Source organism: Lactuca sativa, chromosome 6, assembly GCF_002870075.4.
Source record: "Lactuca sativa cultivar Salinas chromosome 6, Lsat_Salinas_v11, whole genome shotgun sequence".
NCBI classification, from domain to species: Eukaryota; Viridiplantae; Streptophyta; class Magnoliopsida; order Asterales; family Asteraceae; genus Lactuca; species Lactuca sativa.
The window spans coordinates 122,128,347-122,146,943 of record NC_056628.2 but is presented as its reverse complement, the minus strand read 5'-3'; positions in this window follow the sequence as shown (position 1 = coordinate 122,146,943).

The window sequence follows — 18,597 nt, the reverse complement described above, 5'->3', positions numbered from 1 at the left end:
TCTCATAGGCGGGGACTCCCTACCCTCATTCACTATAAGAAACACAAGAAGAATTGGCAGGAGAAGTTTTTGTGGGTGAACTAGGATCTTATGGTGCTTAGCTATCCGAGGACTAAGGTGTGTGTGGACAATGATCCAACACTCTTTGGTGCTAACAAAGAACTGGATGATGCCCAAGAGAAGGCTAGCATCTGTTGGATATAGAGTCTAAGTCCATAACTATATTTGGTATGTACTTGACCCGACCCGACATGGTCCATTTGGGTTGCATGGCATCATGCACTTGGATAGACTAAATGAGAGAAATAAGACACTTTTGGTTTATTAATATATTATAAGCTCTAATATATTAATAATAAGAATAATAACATTTAGTTAGTATTGATCAATAATTAATTTAGAATTAATTATGTGATCAAAAGAAGACTAATTAAATATATGGGTTGATTGTGTCAATCATCCATAACGTATATAGTGGGCCAATGCTCCATGGATTATCAAGTTGGGTTAAACCCATAAGATGCTCCATGGATGCTCCATGGGGGTTACATAACCCATGGGTCATGGAAATGAAAGCTCATGACAATTAGGGTTTACATGGTGTAACCCTAATTGTAACATACTATATAAAGAAGCTATTATTAACCATATTCGCCCACTAGAGTGAATCAAAGAGGGCTAGCCGAAAATCTAACTGTTCTTATTCTCTTAGTGTTTATTCCAGGTGTACTTGGTGTTGTGTGAAGCATTTGAGGCATCACACTTGAGGTGCTAGGCTCACAAGGTTTCAAAGGAATCCAAGCTACAAAGAGGTATGTAGTTCTTACTAACTATTAGAATAAAAGATCCCCATGTATGCTAGATAGGATTATGAACCTTGGAAAATCATTTTTCATGTATCTTAGTCAAAAATAGATCCAAGGTTTCTAGGGTTGCATGTACACCATAGGAGTGTTAGAATGCATAAAACCCAACAGTGGTATCAGAGCCTAGGCTTGTTTGTTTGAGACTTGATGCAAAATAGCTGAAAAACGATTTTTTTGGTCACTGCAAGTATGAACTCGCCGAGTCCATGGGGGGACTCGACGAGTCCATGAAGAAATGCATGCTACTCGTCGAGTCTATTCATGCACTCGACGAGTAGAGGCTGCAGTGTCCAGATTTTCGAGTTGTGATGCTGGAAATGGACTAGAAACAATACCGTAAACTGTTTTGGTGTTCTAAAACGTATTTTAGTTAGTGTAATGTTTATGCTAATCCATTTTCAATGGCTATTATAAAAAATTACAAGTTTTATATAAGTTTGTTATGATTCTTGAAATTCTTGATAATCATGTTCTTGAACTTATGAATTTAGATGATCATAAGAATTATTTGTAACCTCCATGTTAGTTAATTCTTGATCATTATGTGTTTTAATGGAGTCCATAACTTGTCCTCAACTTATGGAAAACCAAGAGTCACACTTGAATTAAAACCATTAAAAGAACACAAGAGTTATGAAATGAAGAGTCTTCATTTTAATACTCTAATAAAATCATAAGTTACGAGAAATGAAAAGTTTTGAAAGTTTACAAAACTTGCCCTCAAGTTTTGGAACAAGTATAGTCATAATTAAAACTTTAGTTCCAACCCTTAGAATTTTAAATATTAAAATTCAACCCTTATACTTTATAATATTATAACTGAATAATAATTATATATGTATAAGATCAAGTCATCTTACCGCTAGTACGCCTCATTCACGATGTCGGTCTATAAGGGGGGGGGGGGGGGTATAAGGTTGTTGCCTATAAAATGACAACTTAATTGGTGTCCACTCTCACCCACCGCTTCCTTGATCGGTGGAGGGTCGTTAGCCGAACGGGTAGGACAAGGACTTATAAATTCTCATAATAAGTATTATGAATATACTAAAGTAACTAAACATTTATTAATTCCCAATCTTAGTTACTTTAGGAAAATGTGAATAGGGTGCTAATCCATGAAATTACACTTTGCACACTAGTGGGGCGTGTGTGGTTAACCGGCACACTAGTGGGGCGTGTGTGGTTAACCGGCACACTAACTTAGACTTATCAAGGTAAGCAAAGGGTGACTTAATGTTAATCATAGTATCGTTGGAGCGCGTGTGGTTAACCGACACTTCGATTGGGCGGTAATGCATTAAGTGTACCAAGTAATTTGCATGGTTACTTCACACCTTGTTATGTGATCCTCGACATCCCAGTCACACAACTTGAAGGGCACACTCGAGATTGAAACATGCCATTGAAAAGTTCAATGAATCTCAAAGAACCTAGGAATTTCTAAACCAATTTAAACCTAATAAGATTTATTCCGTTTTATGGTGGAAATTGGTGAATCGTCATTCACCTACCTTCAAATATTTTATAGCTTGGATTACGGCATCCCTCTTCTAAGTTATGAAATATTTTGTTGGGTCCTAGCCTTAATATAGCATTTGGGTGCTTTAATATGGACTATCCTGAAATCTAATCTAAACTTATTCTTTAATTTCAGATGTCTTCCAAAAACAATGCTTCTTGCTCAAACCCTACTGGCTCCTTCTCTCTCATGAACATTTGTAGGAGAATCATCTTTAATGGATCAAATTTTATGGATTGGATCAAAAACATTAGGATGGTCACTCGCTATGAGGACAGAGAATATGTCCTTGATAGGGAGCTGGAGGAGATTGATGAGTCAACTGCTACCCAGAGGAGATTGTTGCATTTCAGGCACATGAAAGGGATGCTATCAAAGTAGCATGTATCATGACTACCACAATGACAGATGACCTCCAAAAGTCTAATGAGGACTATAACCCTTTTGAGATGCACATGGACTTGATGGAGCGATACCAGCAAAGTGCACGTCAAGAGAGGTATGAAATAATCTCCTCCATGATAACCACCCAAATGAAGGAAAATGAGTCCCTCACGACCCACATGCAGAAAATGCAAAGATTTGTGGATCGCTTGAAGAAACTGAATGTTGACTTTTCTGAGGAGTTGGCAATAGATATCATTTTGCACTCCTTACCTTCATGTTATGATCAATTTAGAATGACATACCACATGAATAAGGAAGAAGTTACACTTAGTAAACTTCAAGAACTCTTAAAGACTGCACAAAGTAGTCTGAAGGGTAAGTCGGGTGTTACTACTCCTCCTAGTCCTACTCCTACTGCGACTAATGTCTTGGCAATCGGGCATGGCAAATGTAAGAAGAGAAAGAACCCTTCTAAGGGTACCAAGGGTAAGACCCTTGAAGTCTCATCTTCAAGCTAAACAAAGAAAGGTTTTGTCACTCCTTCTGCTAACCCTAATGAGGCTGAATGCTTCTATTGCCATGAAAAGTCGCACTGGAAGCGAAACTGCCCTAAATACCAGCAAGATCTTAAGGATGGGAGAGTAAAACCCAACCATGCAGGTATATACACTATATTGTCTAATAAATCACCTCTTTCTAAGTCTTGGGTCATTGATACAGGTTGTGGAATTCACATATGTTCTGATCTGCAGGGACTAAGAAGAAGTGAGGATTTGGAGCATGGAAAGATAAACCTAATCATGGCGAATAGGAAAGTTTCACCTGTCACCAAGATTTGAGTTTATTCCTTGTTACTAGATAATTGATTTAAATTATACTTGAATAAATGTTGTTATTCGCCAGAAATGGCAAGAAATGTTATTTCCTTTCATGCATTGTATAAACAAGGTTTCACCTTTTATTTTGATAATAAAAGTGGTGGTATTGATGCTTTCTATAATAGTGTTCTTTATTTTAAAGCATTACCTTGTGATGGTGTGTATGAAACTGTATCTGTTGTAGATAACTTAGGAAATAATGTATTGTGTATCGATTCTTCCACTAGCTTAGATAAAGCATCTTTATGGAATTGTCATCTTGGACATGTAAGCAAGAAACACATAGGCCAACTCCAAAAGGATGGAGTCTTGGAATCATTTGAATTAAATTCGGATGATAGTTGTGAATCTTTTCTACTTGGAAAAATGACAAAGTCACCTTTTACTGGTATTTGTGCTAGGGGTGAAGGTTTGTTGGATCTCATACACACATATGTGTGTGGACCCTTCAGAACCGCCACTAGAGATGCTAAGCACTTTTATGTGACTTTTATTGATGATTTTAGTAGATATGGATATATCTACTTAATCAAACATAAGTCGGAAACCTTTGATAAATTCAAAGAGTTTAAGCAAGAAGTGGAAAATCAGTTGGGCAGGAACAGTAAGATGCTTCGATCCGATCGAGGTGGTGAGAATCTTAGTACCGAGTTCCTTGACTATCTTAAGGAATGTGGGATACTCTCACAACTGACACCTCCCAGAACACCAGAGTTGAATGGTTTAGCTGAGAGGTGCAATCGAACCTTGTCGGACATGGTTCGTTCCATGATGAGTCGAGTTTTGCTACCAATCTCATTTTGGTGGTATGTCTTAGAGACTGCTGCCCATATCCTTAAACTTGTCCCTACAATGAAGGTTGCCAAAACACGTCACGAGATATAGACTGGAAAAGTTCCAAATCTAGACCACATCAAGGTTTGGGGTTGTGAGGCTTTTGTGAGATGCGAGACTCACGACAAATTCGAACCTCGAAGTGAGACGTGTATTTTCATCAGCTACCCACATAAATCTTTTGGTTATATCTTCTACAGACCCAGTGACAATGTGGTCTTTGTAGCAAGAAGAGGAGTCTTTCGAGAGAGAGAACTCATAAGCCAAGGGGAGGAAAGTTGACCTTGAAGAAATTCAAGAGTCAAGCGGTGAAGGAACCTCAAACCCTAGCCATCAACCTGAGGAGGAAACTCCTGTTGAGCCGACTGAAGAGTCCATACCTCTGAGGCGTTCTACCAGAGTTAGGAATGCACCTGAACATTATTATGGTTTCCGTATTACTGAAGAAGACGATAACCTTATCAGTGATAATACACTGATAAATCTGGAAGAGCCTAACGGCTAAACGGAAGCCATGGCAGGCCCTAACTCAGCTAAATGGAAAGAGGCTATGGATAACGAGATACAATCAATATATGATAATCAAGTTTGGAACTTGGTTGACAATGTACCAGGTCGTAAGACAGTAGGGTGCAAATGGATTTTCAAGAAGAAGACCGACATGGATGGTAATGTACACACTTATAAGGCACGACTGGTTGCAAAGGGTTATTCTCAAACTCCGGGAGTTGATTATGATGAGACCTTTGCACCAGTGGCCAAAATTAAGTTTATTAGGGTTCTGTTAGCCATTGCTGCATTTCATGATTATGAAATATGGCAAATGGATGTCAAAACCGCTTTCCTTAATGGAAAGTTGGCTGAGGATGTTTACATGGTTCAACCAGAGGGTTTTGTAAGTACAAAATACCCTAATAGGGTGTGTAAGTTTGAAAAATCCATATATGGATTGAAACAAGCACCTCGCAGATGGAATCTTTGCTTCGATGAGAAAGTCAAAGAGTTTGGCTTTTCGAAATGTGAAGATGAATCTTGTATATATGTCAAGGCTAGTGGGAGTATAGTTAGCTTTTTGGTACTGTATGTGGATGACATACTGCTCATAGGAAATGACATCCCAACCTTGCAGGAAGTGAAATCCTGGCTTGGGAAGTGTTTCGCTATGAAAGATCTAGGAGAAGCTGCCTATATCCTCGGGATAAAGATTTTGAGAAACATGAGTAAAAGAATAATTGGACTTAGCCAGAGTACCTACTTGGACAAAGTGCTGAAGAGGTTCAGTATGGAAAATTACAAGAAAGGATATTTACCTATTCAGTGTAATGCCAGATTGAGTAAAACTCAGAGCCCGAGTACAGATGAAGAGATAGCTGAGATGAGTCAAGTCCCATATGCTTCCGGTGTAGGCTCGATCATGTATGCTATGACTTGTCCTCGTCCTGATGTTGCTTTTGCATTAAGCATGGTTAGCAGATATCAGGGTAATCCTGGTAAGGCTCACTGGACTGCAGTAAAGAATATTCTCAAGTACCTGCGAAGGACTAAGGACTGGGTCCTCACCCTTGGTGGGAGTGATGACTTGAAAGTAGCAGGGTGTAGTGATGCTATTTTTCAGACTGATAGAGATAATTTCCGCTCTTAATCGGGCTGGGTCTTTACCCTAAATGGAGGGGAAATTACTTGGAAAAGTTCCAAGCAAGATACAGTGGCTGATTCCACTTGTGAATCAGAGTATATAGCAGCAAGTGAAGCAACAAATGAGGCTATATGGCTAAGGAACTTGATTGGAGACCTTGGAGTTGTACCAGCTATTGAGGAGCTCATGGAAATTTTTTGTAATAGTGAACGTGCAGTTGCCTTAGCAAAGGAACCAAGGGATCACGCGAGATCCAGGCACATCGACAGAAAATATCATTTCATCAGACATCGAATAGAAGAAGGAATCATCGCGGTAAAGTGGGTATCATCAGATGAGTACCTGGCAGATCCCCTCATGAACGGACTGAGTAGGGTTAAGCATCTTCAGCAGGCTAGGTGCATAGGGCTAATAGATGATATTAGTTTTTAGAAGTTAGGTAATTCTGAAATATGTAAAATGTAATTGACATTTGATGATAAATAAAAGTTGTTATTTATGAGTAAAGTGTTGCTATCTCTTGTCAATCATTTACTAGTATTTTTTTTTTGCATGTTTTGACTTCCAGAATAATTATGTTATGTTATATATCATATTATTCAAATTCTGCAAAGTCAATTATATGTTGGAAGTACATATGAATCAAGACTATCATGGGTTGGTTTGTAGAGGTACAAGATGTTGGATAAAGGGGGCTACAACACTCATGAGTGCTAATAAGTTCTGAGTATTGGATTCAACCCACTCTCACTAGTATCACTTCATGGAATTTATCTCTAGTGATCGTGAGACGGTAATATCATATAAGTCTTCAAACCTAGACATATGATTTGTTACCTATGAGTTGGTTACGCATTGATTGTACGAAAACGCATTGGTAACTCGATGTTATAAAACGTACCTTTATGTGTAATTCAACAAGTAGTAGAGAAAACATATGAGTCGAAGATTATTTGTTCCTTCTTGGATTAGAAGCGATATCTAGGCCCCTCGATGATTTTGTTTGACCCATGTACCGAGCCCTGTCAGAACTAAATTGATGAGTTCAATTAAGTTCTATGTCAAACAAATCGGAAATCGGGAAACAACTGCTAGACAATAGAAAGACATTGTTCCATGTGTTTGTCCGACTGATATCCAGAACGGAGGATTATATGTTCACTTCTCTAAAATGGCACACCATCATCTTCTCAGTTCCGAGAGACCTTGAAAGAGCTACGATTGATTATCGGTTCCTGAAGTCATACTTGCAACTATAGTTATTAGACTTATCCAAGTGGGAGACTGTTGGATATAGTATCTAAGTCCATAACTATATTTGGTATGTACTTGACCCGACCCGACAAGGTCCATTTGGGTTGCATGGAATCATGCACTTGGATAGACTAAATGAGAGAAATAAGACACTTTTGGTTTATTAATATATTATAAGTTCTAATATATTAATAATAAGAATAATAGTATTTAGTTAGTATTGATCAATAATTAATTTAGAATTAATTATGTGATCAAAAGAAGACTAATTAAATATATGGGTTGATTGTGTCAATCATCCATAACTTATATACTGGGCCAAGGCTCCATGGATTATCAAGTTGGGTTAAACCCATAAGATGCTCCATGGATGCTCCATGGGGGTTACATAACCCATAGGTCATGGAAATGAAAGGTCATGACAATTAGGTTTTACATGGTGTAACCCTAATTGTAACATACTATATAAAGAAGCTATTATTCACCATTTTCGGCCACTAGAGTGAATCAAAGAGGGCTAGCTGAAAATCTAAGTGTTCTTATTCTCTTAGAGTTTATGACAAGTGTACTTGGTGTTGTGTGAAGCATTTGAGTCATCACACTTGAGGTGCTAGGCTCACAAGGTTTCAAAGGAATCCAAGCTACAAAGAGGTATGTAATTCTTACTAACTATTAGAATAAAAGATCCCCATGTATGCTAGATAGGATTATGAACCTTGGAAAATCATTTTGCATGTATCTTAGTCAAACATAGATCCAAGGTTTCTAGGGTTGCATGTACACCATAGGAGAGTTAGAATGCTCAAAACCCAACAGCATCAATGGTGTGGATTGGCTCAACTACTTCTGAAAGACCAAAACTTTCATAATTAAAACATTTGTTATCCCAAAACATGCTACATGCATATTTATAAAATAATATTTTTAAATTAATAAAGTGATTACAAAAGATTGGATAGAAACCGACTATGTTGTAAGATTTTACATAACTACCCAGGATATTGTAATTTTATACATACATCAACCGAAGTACAAAAGTAATAGTAAAAACTATTCTACATCTTCCGACAATATATAACCATACTGGTTACTTATCTCCTGCAAATTTGTTAAACATTGAGAGGGTAAGCGGTGACGCTTAGTGTGTTCAATAATAGATACAATATAACGTTATGTCATATATATACTTCAATATGGCAGAAGCAAAGAGGAACAAGGAACAACAAAGACAAAAGAGTATCATATGACATGCTTTCCATATCAATGAATAATCTGATTCAAAGATATATGATCAATAAGACATGACAATTAAAATACTTGATAGACATCAATAAAGCTTCAGCCCAAATGGCACGTAAGACATACACTTTCTGATTTAAACATTTCGGAAGATTTCAGGCTATTAGCCCTGTCTAACCATCTGCCAATGCCATAGAAAAATAAGTCATTCTCTTATGGAGATATGCTCTACATGGCCATATGCTACGTAGCAATACCACCATGAATCTAAGTCCTTTCACATATCACATGGTCAAAGGTATAGCTTTGCTATCATAAACAGCAGAAATAAAAATAACACTGGAAAATAATTCGGAATAGTAACACTGAAAAGCACATAGCTCATATAATACATAACAAAAAATTGTTCTTATATATTAAACTCACCATGAAATAACCGGGGATTAGTCTGGGCAGCACTTCGGCTCTAAATACGACTTTCTACGACGAAACCGGGAAATTTTAGTTGAAAACCGACCTTACTCGGGCAGAGTTTCGACTTGAAAATATAATTTTCTCTGGAACTTCGGGGCATCGGGACTTGCTTCAGGTGTCGGGATTGAAACGGGGACTTCGAGGAGTTAAAAGTGGGCTAAATATACAGTATAGGGTGGAAAGGAGTGAAAGTTTCCAAATAAAATCAGGCTGTCTCTCGTCCCTTTTATGGCTGTTTGAAGCCTCGGAGTACGCTGGGTGTACGAGGCGTGGCAGCAGCATGGTATTTGGGCCTCGGACGTGTCTCTACGTGGCGTAACGCGAAGAAAGGTTCGACGTGGATGGCTCCGGATCCCTTACGTGCGAGGTACGTTGGGCGTAGCCTCGTGTACGCTAGGCGTACACCCTCGGATAAGATTCTGAATTTTGATTTATTGTTATTTAATAACTTCAAAATTCATATCTTTTACGTACGAACTCCATTTTTGACGTTCTTTATATGCACGCATAGGTGAGAATATACTCTACAACTTTCGTTTAGACTCCATGGGCTAATTTTGATTTCATTTTTATTGTTATATTTTTAACGGGCAGCGATAGGAAATCCGTTAAAAATTCATAACATCTTCATCCGACGTCCGTTTTCGTCAGTCTTTATACCGTTGTACTACTATTGACAAGACCTTCAATTCCCATTTAGGTTCTGTCGGCTAAATATCGCTCGATCTTTATTTCGAGTTTTTAGCGGTCTACCGCTATACCGAAACTTAGAAAAATCATAACTTCCTCATACGAAGTCAGATTTTGACGTTCGTTTTATGAAAATTCTCGGTTTAACGAATACTACGACTTTCATTTAGATCACCAAGGCTAAAAAGTAGTTTATCAAAAACCCACTTTTTACGTCATTCGACGCTGTGCTGGTTTTGTCGCGGATCTTCGATTGGTCATTACTTCTTTGTTATAACTCAGATTTCGATGAGGTTTTCGCCTAAATGTTTCTCAAGAGATTATCTGCAACTTTCAATAATAAAGTTTTACTTATTTCAAATTTTATATTTTCGTTATATTTCAATACTTGACATAAGATTGGAATCTCATATGACTTCTAATATTTTCTGAGTGATTATGAACATAGTTTTACTTTGTTTCTAGTAAAAACTATCTGTTAGAACTCAATGCTCAAAATCATATAATATTTCATAATATTATTCACTTTTAAAAGACATAATACGATAACTAAATGTGTATGTTACAAATACCTCCTACTTTTGAGGATGTAGATGGAGGTTTGTAGACAACTTCTTCATCTTCATCTTCAGAAGTCTTCTTCGAACGAGAAACAAATCCATATGAGCCACTCGACGACACATTTATTGATTTGAACAGCGACGTGTAATCAAACAGCCAATCCGGACCCACTTTAGTGTCCGTCTCATTTTCTTCCAGCCAACGCACGTCATAGGATTCCACAATTTGTTTTGTCTTCTTATTTTAGACTCTATAAGCAGTGCGAGTAGCATACCCTACAAAGTAACAATCATCGGCCTTGGCATTAAACTTCGGGTTGGTATCTTAGTGAAGAAGGGTCCAAGGATGGCCAAACACACTGAAATGACTGACTGATGGCTTGTGATTATATAAAATTTCATGCGGGGTCTTCATCTGAGCTTTCTTGATCAACACGCGATTTTGAATATAGCAGGCAGTGTTTATCGCCTCGTCCCAAAAGAAGACTGGTAGCTTTGAATCATACAGCATCGTCCTTGCAGAGTCTTTCAATGTTCTGTTTCTCCTTTCAGCAACACCATTTTGATGGGGTGTGTGAGTAAAGCTGTATTGACGCATGTGTGACATCCCCAAAATCTCGGCCAGAAAAGACCGATTTCATTTTTGCTTTTTAAACATTTTCAGAGTAAATCCTTTTAGTTTTAAAAAGATGCGGAATTTGTTCCCAAAAACAAAACATGATAAAATAGTTATTTATCAAAACATTTCATAAAGAAATATGATTTCATTTCATAAATCAAAAGTCGGGATGTCATGTTCCGATACAGATCATAAAGCATAAACGATAACATTACAAGTCGTTCAACAAATATATACATATACAGACTTGTAAACAAAAACAACTTGATGATTCGCCCATCTTAAGCTCTTACGCCACTTCCTGTAATACAAATAAATTGAGTGGGTCAGGCTTGAGAGCCTGGTGAGCATATAGGGTTTTCAACCCACAATAATTATATTTAATTTCAACAATCCACAATAAACCCGATTACCCATTCCTGTTATCCTCACTTTACGTCTCTAAAATAACTTCTATTATAAGGAACCTAATTCAGGATTTTCATCGAGACGGACATTACTACAGTGGGGCTTCCTCAACAATAAGTGTCCTAAAGGCAACCATGTGGGGGATAGAGTACACCGGTGAACATGTCATTCACAAAACCTACAGGTAATGAGCCTGCTAGTGTTCCACAGGACAGTCTAGAATAGTCTGTGGTCGTCATCCATACTATGCTGAATGACTAGAATAACACCAATAACACCGAGGCCTCTCATCTGTTTATTACACACCAATTATCTACCCATGTTCTACCCAACATATTAGTAGATAAAAATATACATTTTTATACATTGTTTAAAAACCTGTATAGCATGCTTTAATAAATACATATTCCACATAATAGATGAGGCATTCACACATATAACCACAAAATATATACACGTAGCACGTATTTTATATTAAATACTTCATAATATTGCGTTGGAATGAAAATAACTACACACTCACTTGATCAGAAGATGATCAGGCAGCACTACGGCTTGCAAAAGTAGTGTCTCTCCGTAGATCTGGAAGATTTTCCCAAAAATCGGGCTCCTCGCGGGCAGGGCTTCGGCTCGCGAATAACGCTCTTCGGGATCCTCGGGGCTTCGGATCTTGCTTCGGGGCTCAAGAATATTACCGGGGCTTCGGGGTACAAATGGCACGCAAAACGAGGCAAAAACTAGAGAGAAGAAAGAGTTTGAACAAGAGAAAATGGCTGATTTCGAGTTCTATTTATAGGCTGAGGGTCTGGCATTACCCGGGGCGTACTCGAGTTACGCGGGGCGTACTTTGATGTCACTGCGTGCGTCGACTGGTGGCACTCGAGTATTGGTCAGACAAGTTGCATCCGACTGAGTACGCTAGGCGTACTCAAATTACGTTGGGCGTAATTGACTCGTCGAACTTCTAAATTGCGTAAATTTCGCATACGAGCTCCATTTTCGACGTTCTTTATATCCACGCGAAGGTCAGACCATACTCTAAAACTTTCATTTAGACTCCGTCGGCTAATTTTGACTTTTATTTTTATTATTTATTTTTAGAAGGTCGGGACAGAAAAACTTCGTTATAAATTCAGAACTTCTTCGTCTGACGTCCGTTCTCGCCTAACTTTTCATCGTTTCGCTATTAACAACGAGATCTTCGATTCTCGTTTAGATTGTTTCGGCTAAAAACCGCTCGATCTCAAATCGAGTATTCAGGCTGCATACTGCCACGTCGAAACTTCAGAAAATCATAACTTCCTCATACGAAATCAGATTTGGGCGTTCTATATATATTCGGAATCCACGTTTCAACTACTACAACATTATCCAAAGATATCGAGTTTATTTTACACTTAAATTTTGACGCTCATTTTATTCTTAATTTACAAATAATACATTTTTATTATTTCAAATTGGGTTACAAGGGTTAACCTAGACTATTACATTGCTAAAAATGGCAAGCCCAGAAACACGGGCGTTACAATTCTCCCCACTTTAGAATGATTCCGTCCCCGGAATCACACATCAGCAAACAAATGCGGATATCGACTCATCATGTCACTCTCCGTCTCCCAGGTGAGATTTGGCCCATTCACGTGTTTCCATCGGACAAGCACTAACTCAACCATCTTACGTCGCAACTTCATAGTCTTTCGGTCAACGATTGCCTCTGGTTCCTCAATCAACCTCTTGTTCTCATTGATCCTCAACTCTGAAAGTGGAATTATGTCGGGAACTTCTCCCGTGAACTTCCTCAAATAAGACACATGGAAAGTGTTATGAATTCCATTCAGTTCTTCTGGTAGTTCGAGCTTGTAAGCTTGGTTCCCAATCCTCTGAAGAACTTTAAACGGTCCAATAAACCTTGGACTTAACTTTCCCCTTTTACCAAATCTTATAAGTCCCTTCCACAGCGAGACTTTAAGCAAAACCGAATCTCTAACTTCAAAAGTCATCGGTCTTCGCTTTTTGTCAGCATAGCTCTTTTGACGGTCCTGAGCTGCTAACATTCTCTCCCTAATTATTTTCAACTTTTCAGCAGTTTGATGGACTATCTCCGGCCCCATAAACTGCTTTTCCCCAGCCTCAAGCCAACAAGACGGTATACGACACTTCTGTCCATACAATGCTTGATAAGGTGCCATCTTTATGCTCGAGTGAAAACTATTATTATAGGAAAATTCTACCAAAGGTAAATGTTCATCCCAATTACCTAGGAATTCCAAGGTACACGCTCTCAGCATATCTTCAAGTGTTTGTATTGTCCATTCGCTCTGACCATCAGTCTGCAGATGGTAAGCTGTAGTTAAACACAACTTGGTACCCAGTTTCTCTTGTAGACTTTTCCAAAATCGTGAGGTGAAACGACTATCACGATCCGACACAATCGCTAATGGATCACCGTGAAGCCTCACAATTTCCTTCACGTAAGAATTCACAAGCTTTTCCATAGACCATTTCTCGTTGGCTGCTATGAAATGCGCACTCTTAGTGAATCGATCAATGACCACCCAAATCATGTCGTGACCACTTTTTGTTCTGGGCAGTTTAGTGACAAAATCCATAGCAATGTCTTCCCACTTACCCATAGGAACAGGTAATTGTTCTAAACTCCCGTATGGTTTCTGATGTTGTGCCTTGACTCTTGCACAAGTCACACACTTGGCCACATACTTCGCAATGTCGAGCTTCATCGTCGGCCACCAATAATAGGGTTTCAGGTCCCTATACATTTTTCTGCTACCGGGATGAATCGAGTACATGGTTTTGTGAGCTTCTTCCATCAGAAGATCTCTGACTCCTCCTGTCTTAGGTATCCAAATCCGATCTTGGAACACCTTCAGTGCATGACTGTTTACACCGAACAGCAACGTTTTGCCCAAACGTTCCTCCTTCCGGTCATTCTTCTCAGAAGCTTCGCTTTGAGCTTTCTTTATACTTTCCAAAATAGTCGAGACAACTTCAATTCTCAACGCTCTTGGCCTTCTCCTTTCAAGATTGACTTTCCGACTGAGAGCATCAGCAACAATATTGGCTTTACCAGGGTGGTAAAGTATCTCACAGTCGTAGTCTTTAAGTAATTCCAGCCAGCGTTGTTGCCTCATATGTAATTCTTTCTGACCAAAGAGATATTGGAGACTCTTATGATCAGTAAAAAGTTTGCACTTCGTGCCATAGAGGTAATGCCTCCATATTTTCAGAGCGAAAACTACCGCTGCCAACTTCAAATCATGAGTCGGGTAGTTCTTTTCATGCTCTTTCAGCTGTCGAGACGCATATGCGATCACCTTATCCTTTTGGTTCAAAACACAACCCAATCCAACACCAGACGCATTGCTATAAACAGCGAAGTCTTCAACTCCATCGGGTAGAGAAAGTATCGGTGCCTCGCATAGTTTCTTCTTTAGCTTCTCGAATGCTTCTTTATGCTTATCATTCCAAGCATAAGTAGCTCCTTTGTGGGTCAAAGTTGTTAATGGACTAGCGATCGAAGAAAAGCCTTGGATAAATCTTCGGTAATATCCGGCTAATCCTAAAAAGCTTCGGATCTCCGTGGGACTTTTCGGTTGTTCCCACTTCATCACAGCTTCGATCTTTGTTGGATCAACCATTATCCCTTCTTGGTTGACCACGTGACCCAAGAACTGGACTTCACGAATCCAAAAATCACATTTGGAGAACTTCTCATACAGCTTCTCCTTCTTCAAGACTTCTAACACTTCTCGCAAGTGTCTGCCATGCTCCTCTTGGCTTTTCGAATAAATCAGAATGTCATCTATGAACACTATCACAGATTTATCTAGGAACGGATTACAAACTCTGTTCATTAAATCCATGAATGTTGCTGGAGCATTGGTTAGTCTAAACGACATAACCAAAAACTCATAGTGTCCATATCGTTCCCTGAATGCAGTCTTCTCTATATCCTGTTCTCTTACTTTCAGCTGATGATATCCTGACCTTAGGTCGATCTTTGAAAAATAACTTGAACCTTGTAGCTGATCGAATAGGTCATCAATCCTCGGCAACGGATATCTATTCTTTATTGTTGCCTTATTCAGCTCTCGGTAATCAATACACATCCTCATGCTTCCATTTTCTTCTTTACGAATAACACCGGAGCTCCCCAGGGTGATGAACTAGGTCTAATGAAACCTTTGTCCAATAACTCCTGAAGTTGCATCATTAGCTCCTTCATCTCCGTCGGTGCTAATCGATAAGGTGCTTTTGCAATTGGCGTTGTTTCGGGCAACAAGTCAATACGAAATTCTACTTGTCGATCGGGCGGTAATCTAGGAAGATCTTCGGGAAATACTTCCGGATAATCACACACAACAGGAATATTTTTCATCACCTTCTTTTCCTTCTTAGCATCGATCACGAATACTAAGTATGATGTACACCCTTTGGTCAAACATTTTCTGGCTTTCATTAGAGAAATGATTCCAGAATTTACTCTACGTTTATCTCCATACACCATAAACGATTCCTTCCAAGGTGGATTCACTTTCACTATTTTCTTCTTGCATAAAATTTCGGCATCATTGGCGCTAAGCCAATCCATTCCTAACACGATGTCGAAACCGTTAAGATCGATAGGCAATAATTGCTCGTGGAACTTATTCCCATTCAAGTCAATTAAAATGTTTTTCATACGATGGCTAACAGGTACAAACTTGCCACTAGCAACTTCGACTAATAAAGCATTATCTAGTCTATCAACAGGCAAAGCTAGTTTTCTACCAAATTCAAGCGATATAAAGGAGTAGTTGGCTCCAGAATCAAATAAAATTTGGGCAGGCATACGAGCTCCGTTTTCGAAATTCTTTATATCCACGCAAAGGTCAGACCATACTCTACAACATTCATTTAGACTCCGTTGGCTAATTTTGACTTTTATTTTTATTATTTATTTTTAGAAGACCGGGACAGAAAAACTTCGTTATAAATTCATAACTTCTTCATCTGACGTCCGTTCTCGCCTAACTTTTCATCGTTTCGCTATTAACAACGAGATCTTCGATTCTTGTTTAGATTGTTTCGGCTAAAAACCGCTCGATCTCAAATCAAGTATTCGGGTTGCATACTACCACGTCGAAACTTCAGAAAATCATAACTTCCTCATACGAAGTCAGATTTGGGCGTTCTATATATATTCGGAATTCTTGTTTCAACTACTACAACATTATCCAAAGATATCGAGTTTATTTTACACTTAAATTTTGACGCTCATTTTATTCTTAATTTAATTAAATTATAATAATTAAGAAAACACACATAATCCACATAATTCACAAATAATACATTTTTATTATTTCAAATTGGGTTACAAGGGTTAACCTAGACTATTACATTGCTAAAAATGGCAAGCCCAGAAACATGGGCGTTACAGCATGATACCCTTTTCTGCGCAAAAGTGATCAAGTACAGAATTCTTGAACTCTGTTCCATTATCAGTACGAAGCGCCTTCACTCGATTGTTAGTTTCGTTCTCAATTAATACAATGAATTTCTTAATCAAATCAACAACTCCAACTTTGTTGGATAGAAAAAAGACCCACGTAAACCGAGAGAAATCATCAATCACAACCAGGCAGTAATAATAATTTATGTTGATGCTAAGAACATATTCTAGTCCAAACAAATCCATATGTAGCAATTGAAGCACCTTGCTAATTGAGTTGCCCTGTTTTGGTAGGTGTGGTTTTCTATGATGCTTTCCTTGTGCACATGACACACACTTTTCGAACGTAATGAAGTCTTTGACAGGAAATCCACGGACCATCTCATTTTTTGCAATTCGATTCAAGTTCTTGGCATTCGCATGACCTACTCTTCTGTGCCACAACATTGCATTTTGTTCAGAGATCTAGGAGTAAAGGCACGTAACTTGTTTTGGAAGATTGCTATTCATATCAATGATATAGGCATTCCCATCCCTTTTAGATTTTACGAGAATCCACTCTTCTGGGATGACGAATCCTAGCTTGAGAATCATGCATTCCTTATCAGTGAAATGCGTAGAATAGTCCTTGTCACAGATCTGAGATACACTTAACAGACTATGCTTCAGTTCGGGAGCAAAATTGACATTCTTGAAACTTAAAACCCCGTTTGTGACAGTTCCACTTTGTGTGATCTTGCCACCTTCTCCACCCGCAAAGGAGATGTATCCCCCATTAAATGATTGAACGTTGTGCAGTAGGGCGATATCTTTCATCATATGCCGGGAACAGCTGCTGTCGACGAACCAGGGTCTGACGACATTCCCCCACAATTGTCCCTGCAAAATGTGCAGGTTTAATTAGATTTGGGAACCCAGGTCATTATTTTCCTAGGTGGTCCCGATGCCTTTTCAAATTGATAATTTTCGTATTTTTTAGAGGACACGGAAGATGAATTGGAAGCTTGTTTGGGCAACCATTGATAATTTCGTTTTCTAATAGTCTCGGGTGAATTTGAATGTTTATCAGTTTGCTTGAAGCATGTGGGTTTTCTACCAGAGTTGGTTCAAGACTCACTGCTGCTTTTTGACGAAACCGACCTTGGCTTAACCATGCTCGGTTTTGGCAAACTACCTGGGCCTATGTAATGAAAAACCCTTTTATGTTTTTGAAAAACGGCCCTTTTTCTACTCCGATCATCTTTCCAATCATCATTCCTGGAATGATTTCTAGAGGACTTTCTAGTTAAAGACCTTCCTCTGAATTCATTTTCTCCTCTTGGAAATTCGAAGTGTACAAACATACGATTTTGACAATTTCTAGCTTTATGGCCACCAACTCCACAATTGAAACAGATATGTTTGTTATTATTATAACTTGTACTACATTGTTCATATTTGTTTTCCATCTCAACACCTTTCCTTCTCTCACAATAACATGAATGAGAATTAGGTTGTGAGGCAAGTGAGGGTGCATTAGATGGGGAAAGTTGTGAAACTGGTGGTTCTTTAAAATCATTATCACACACATCAGAATTGTCAACTAAATTGTTCAAAGCAGACACTTTCAAACCATTCAAAATAGTATCAGAAACAATAGAAACACCACCACAAAAAACATTGACATTCGAAACATCAGAAAAAATATTTTCATTATTCAAAACTAAAACTTCAGGTTTAGACTCGATTTTATTTTCAGAAACAGATCCTTCAACTTCGTGCTTTGACTGATTCAAGGATTG